The sequence below is a fragment of the Gopherus flavomarginatus genome, chromosome 25 (genome assembly GCF_025201925.1).
Source record: "Gopherus flavomarginatus isolate rGopFla2 chromosome 25, rGopFla2.mat.asm, whole genome shotgun sequence".
NCBI classification, from domain to species: domain Eukaryota; kingdom Metazoa; phylum Chordata; order Testudines; family Testudinidae; genus Gopherus; species Gopherus flavomarginatus.
In genome coordinates this window covers 2,728,970-2,735,130 of record NC_066641.1, presented here as the reverse complement: position 1 = coordinate 2,735,130, position 6,161 = coordinate 2,728,970, and the positions used below count along the sequence as shown (strand labels likewise).

General features: G+C 51.7%; 1 protein-coding gene across 2 annotated transcripts in view; it reads left to right on the top strand.

Moving 5' to 3' along the window:
* ADAM11 (ADAM metallopeptidase domain 11) overlaps window positions 1-6,161 on the top strand; it is a 672,244-nt gene that overhangs the window by 236,828 nt on the left and 429,255 nt on the right. The window lies entirely within an intron of this gene.

The window sequence follows — 6,161 nt, the reverse complement described above, 5'->3', positions numbered from 1 at the left end:
CTGCTCCAGGAGCCCCATGCCCCTCTGGTGGGTGGGCACCAGCTTCCCGTAAACTCCTTTCATGGCTGAATGTACCTGGGAGGTGGCCACAGCAGGGGAGAGCCTGATCCACACGTGCTCCTTTCCCAGCATCCTTGAGACTCGTAAGAGTCAACGTGGCCTTTTTCTCTGATGCACAGGGCGAGCCAGCCCCTCAGACCTCGTCCCCAGGGACACAGCAGGGCCCTCCAGGGGAAAAGGAGTTCTGCTCAGCAGGAGTGTGCAAGAGGTGTGTGTGCAATAGGGGAGCATGTGGCTGTGTGTGTTTTGTGAGCGGGGTGTGCATGGTTTTATATGGGGAGGGAGAAGGGTGAACATATGTCTGTGGTGAGTGCATGTGAGGGCTGTGTGTATGTGTGTTTGTGTGTGTATGTGCAAAGGGTGTGCATGTGTATATGTTGTGTTGGGGTTGTGTATGTGTGGGACGTGCATGTGTGTGTTTTAGGAGTGCAAGTTGTGTGTGCAAAGGGTGTGTATTGGAGGGGGAGGTTGTGCATGGATGTGTGTGGATTGTCTTCAGGATGCTTTTACTTCTAGTGACCAATCTGCACAGAGCTGATTCCCCAGACGTTGTGGTGCAGCTAACTCCAAACCAGAGAAGCTCTGAGACCAGGCGGTGCCATTACCCTTGTCAGAACTCTCTGCTTTGGCTGGAGATGGAGCCAAGCCATGCGCACGCACTGGCTTGGAGACCCAGCCTCTGCTCTGAGCTGCTGAAATACTTGGAGGAGTTGGGGTGGGATTATTTCCTGCCTGGGAGAGGCTGTTCTTTCCAGCCAGTCCCTTGAGACCCTGATTTTCTTCTAGCCTGAGGGACCACAGCCAGCCAGCAAAAGTCAGAGCAACCCCTAACCCTAATGTATCGTGTGCCACTGTGGCTGGAGAATCAGGGAGCCGTAACTCAGATTTCAGCACAGGAGAGAGACTTGCCCCTCCTCCAGAGCTGGCCTCAGAACCCAAGAGTTCCTGGGGGACACATGGTCTTTTGGGTAAGGAAAGAGTCTGTGTAGCAAGGGAGCTGTTTGGTTAAAGGAAAATATCTTTTCAAAAATAGCACCAGCCATGCTTGAAGGAGTCCCGGCAACTGGGGCATGTCTTGTGTTTCATTGCACAACGTACATCTCTTGGCTGGAGTTTACTTTAATCCTTAGTGAAGAGAAAACACGTGCTTGAGACCATGCTGGTCTTTTCTCTTCTCTCTTACACACAATGGGAAAAAACCTGCCTGCAAGGTTATATGTGCCGTTCTCTTTATTCACAGGACGTGACTGGAGAAATGGTCGTGTAACATGTTTTACACAATGTGCCCCAACGAAGTCCTGGTTAAACTTGTGTCCATTAAAATGCGTTAGCTAAGACAGCTGAAAACATTTTCGTAGCTTAAACATGCCCTTCCCCTCCACCCCCGCTTACCCCCACACCCAAAATTAGGCTATTAACATGTTTATGTTTAGCTTCCAATAGGTTGTTTAAAAGTTTGAATTAAGCAGTTTGAATCATTTATTGAATTATCATATGACTTAAAAAGTGGGCTATGAGTCAGGAGACCTGGGCTCTCTTCCCAGCTCTGCCCCTGACCTGCTGGGTGGCCTTGGGCAAGTCCCTTCCCAGCTCTGTACCTCAGTTTCCCCTCCCAATCTTTCTAATATCTTCAGACTATATGCTGGCAGGGCTGGGCCTGTCTCTTGTGGTGTGTATGTAGTGAGTCCAGCACTGCGGTGCTCAGCTCTCAGTCGAGCTCTCTAAGCACTCCTGTGATAGAAATTAATAAATAATCATTTTAACTATGATTAATAAGCCTTTTTTGAAATTTTGAGCACAGTGTCCTCGGGAGTCTCTGTGCACTTCGAAGCGTCTGCACTTTGACCTGCATTACAAATGCAGACACAACGCCCCTTTGATAAAGGATAGCGATCCCACGCCAGGTCACTGCCTCCCGTTCTCATCTCGCCAGTATGGAGGCCGCCACTGAAACCTTTGGCTGCCAAGGACCCGGGTGTGAGTGATCCTGCCAGCAGGTGTCTGTGTGAGTGGAGGCTGAGCACTGGGGGATTTTGCACTTGACACTCAAGACCCCGGTTAGCAAAGCATGTGCCTAACTCTAACCATGCAGGTCTTGTTATCTGCGGGTCCGTCTCCACGGGGGCTGGGCACGGAACTTCCCGCGCGGTAGATGTGCATGCGCTTGCTTTGGTGGAGCCAGCGCACTCAAACTAGCTGTGCAGTCATGGCGGGGCGAGCGGTGGCAGGGCCGAGCCGCCCTGTGTATGGACTGAGGGTTTCAGACAGGATCGTGCTCGGCACAGCTAGCCCCTCCTGCTGGCACCCGCACTTCCAGTGCCCCACACATGGTATCTTCTCCGGTCAGTGATGGTCAGCTGCATTTGCTGCCATCCTGGCTGGTTACCATCAAAATCAGCCTGACGACAGAACTTTGCTTTATCTTGAACTGAGAATTTCTTTGAAAAGGCAAGCTTAGCCGGACAGCTGAGAAACTAATGAAGAAAGACTTAAATTAAGTGTCTGTTTGAAAGCTCTGGACTTGGTTTCCAGCCCAGTGGTTCTTTAAAAGCTGCGGAAACTTACAGACTGTTCTGTATTTTTCATTGTGATTTTTCTCAGGGATGCTTCTAATGCTACTGAGTCTAGCAGGGAGAGCAGGGGGCTGGAATTCAGGCCTGCGGGGGTCTGTTCCCAAGTCTGGAAGAGGGTGACCTAACGGTTAGAGCAGGGACCTGGGAGTCCACAGTACCGAGGTTCGCATTGAATGTCGGCGTGGTGCACTGCGGTTGCTATCCCACAGTTCCCGCTGTCTCTGATGCCCACTGGAATTGTGGGTTAAACTCCCAGTGCATGACGGGGCAAAAACATTCTCGCCGGTGTTTCTGGGTGTGTGCCGTCACTCACTCCTCCCTCCGTGAAAGCTACGGCAGGGGCCATACTACCAGCAGACAGTGCAGCGCGGTGCACCGCCTGTCTCCTGGTACTATGAATCCACCTCGCATGTCCTCTCGTCTTTCTATCTACTCTTTCATCTAACCATTTCCTGCCTTTTTTCTGTTACTATGAACAGAGCCGCACAGCTTCCGCTGCTTTTTCCATGTTGTCTGTCCTGGGCTCCCGTGGAAGCTACAGAAGGCACCAAGTCAGGGGCGGCTCCAGGCCCCAGCATGTCAAGCGCGTGCTTGGGGCGACAAGCCGCAGGGGACGCTCTGCCAGCGCCGCGAGGGCGGCAAGCAGCCTGCCTCTGGCTGTTTGCCTGTGGAGGGTCCGCTGGTCCCGCAGCTTTGGTGGACCTCCCGCAGGCATGCCTGCGGAGGGCCCGCTGGTTGGACCCTCCGCAGGCAAACTGCCGGAGGCAGCCTGCCTGCCATGCTTGGGGCGGCAAAATCCCTAGAGCCACCCCTGCACCAAGTCTCCACTGTTTTTCAGCCATCATGAACAGACCCACACAGCTTCCGCCGCTTTTTCCATGTTGTCTGTCCTGGGCTCCCATGGAAGCTACAGAAGGCACCAATTCCCCGCCATTTTTCGGCCATCGTGAACAGAACCACACAACTTCCGCCACAAACTCCGCTCACGTTTCTGCCGCAAACTCTGCTCTCCTGCTCTTGCAGCTCTAACGAGCTTCTCAACTCTGTGAAAGCTACAGAAAACAACCATTTACTGCCTTTTATCAACCTTCTTGAACCAAACAGCTCGTTTCGTGCCCTTTTTCCAGGATTACCTGTGCAGGCGCCATAGTGTGGCAAGCATGGCACCCCCTCAGATCTCTGCTGCAGTTTTGACCATTGTAAATACCTCACGCATTATCCAGCACTATGTGCAGTACCTGCAAAACTGGGCGAGGAAGTGACGACAGTGCGATTACTATACTGATGAGGACGTGGACACAGACATTCCTAGAAGCACGGCATGTGGCAATTGCGAGATCATGGTGGTGTTGGGCCTAGTTCATGCCGTGGAACGCTGATTCTGGGCCCGGGAAACAAGCACAGAGTGGTGGGACCTCATAGTGTTGCAAGTCTGGGATGATTCCCAGTGGCTGCGAAACTTTTGTATGCGTAGGGCCACTTTGTGACTTGCTGTCCCCTGCCCTGAAGCGCAAAGACACCAAAATGAGAGCAGCTCTCACAGTTGAGAAGCGAGTGGCCATTACACTGTGGAAGCTTGCAATGCCCAACAGCTACCGGTCAGTCGGGAATCAGTTTGGAGTGGGCAAATCTACTGTGGGGGCTGCAGGGCTGCAAGTAGCCAATGCAATCATTGACCAGCTGTTATCAAGGGTAGTGACTCTGGGAAATGTGCAGACCATTGTGGATGGCTTTAATGCACTGGGGTTCCCTAAAGCATATCCCCATCGTGGCCCCGGCACACCAGGGCAGCCAGTACATAAACCACAAGGGGTACTTTTCCATGGTGCTGCAAGCACTGGTGGATCACAAGGGACATTTCACTGACATCAACGTGGGATGGCTGGGAAAGGAGAATGACGCTCGCATCTTCAGGAACTCTGGTCTGTTTGAACAGCTGCAGGAAGGGACTGACTTCCCAGACCAGAAAATTACTGTTGGGGATGTTGAAATGCCTATAGTTATCCTCAGGGACCCAGCCTACCCCTTAAGGCCATGGCTCATGAAGCCGTACACAGGCACCCTGGACAGTAGTAAGGAGCAGTCAGCTTTAGGCTGAGCAAGTGCAGAATGGTGGTAGAATGTGTTTTTGGATGTTTGAAAGCGCACTTGCGCAGTTTACTGACTCGGTTAGAACTCAGCACAACCAATATTCCAATAGTAATTGCTGATTGTTGTGTGCTCCACAATCTCAGAGTAAGGGGGAGACGTTTATGGAGGGATGGGAGGTTGAGGCAACTTGCCGGGTGGCCAATTTCGCACAGCCAGACAACAGGTCGATTAGAAGAGCGCAGCAGGGTGCACTGCGCATCAGAGAAGCTTTGAAAACCAGTTTCATGACTGGCCAGGGTACGGTGTGACAGTTGTGTTTGTTTCTCTTGAAGTTACCTGCCCCCTAGATGTATATGAAAGGAAATAAAGTCTAAATTGTTTAAAAACTGTTCTTTATTATTTGTTGCACAACATGTTGGTCTGCACTTCACTCCTCGTCCCTAGCCAGCTCCAGACTAACAACCCCCACCAGCCCCTCCTCTCTGCTCAGCCCCTTTCCCGGGCCAGGAGGTCACTGATCTCTTTATCTCCAACACCTTCAGCTGGCACCTTTGCAGAGGAGGGGCCCAGGCCATCAGTTGCTAGGAGACAGAGTGCCAGGAATTCAGGTGCACTGGCCCCTTCCTCTGCAGCAATCACACACCCTTATTCCACCACCTAGATACTTAAGAACTGCATAGGGGACACTGAGGCACCAACAGTATTCAGAGAAAACATTAAGAACATTCCCAGTTCGTCACAGCCTGTTTGCCTCCCTGGCTTTTTGGTATGCTTACCTGAGCTCCTTCATTTTTGTACAACACTGCTCTGTGTCCCTGGAGTAGCCTCTTTCCGGCATGGCCCTGGAGACTTTAGCGTAGGTATTTGCGTTCCTATTTTTGGAATGTAGTTCTGCCATAACAGAGTCGTCTCCCCAACATGCGATGAGATCCAGTACCTCCCGTTTGGAGCATGCTGGAGCTCGCCTGCGAATCCGGGACTGCATGATCTCTTGCGATGATGGACTCTGCGTGGTCACCTGTGACGATGGACTGTGCTGACTGTCACCTGTGCTGATGGTGACCAAACAGGAAATGAAATTCAAAAGTTCCCGGGGCTTTTCCTTCCCACGTGGCTAGTGCATCGGAGTTGAGAGTGTCGTCCAGAGTGGTCACAAGGGAGCATTCTGGGATAGCTCCCAGAGGCCAATAACATTGAATTGCGTCCACAATCCCTTTAACTTGGGATTGCGAACTCAATTTAAGCACTGCTCCACTTGCCGAGGTGGAGTACAGAAATCGATTTAAAGAGCCCTTTAAATCGAAAAAGGCGGTTTGGTCATGTGGACAGAATCCTTTTTTTTTTCGAATTAACTCGGCTAGTTCCGAAATAACAGACTAGTGTAGACCAGGCCAAAGACAGGAATGGTCTCAGGGCTGATCTGCATCTGTGTTCACT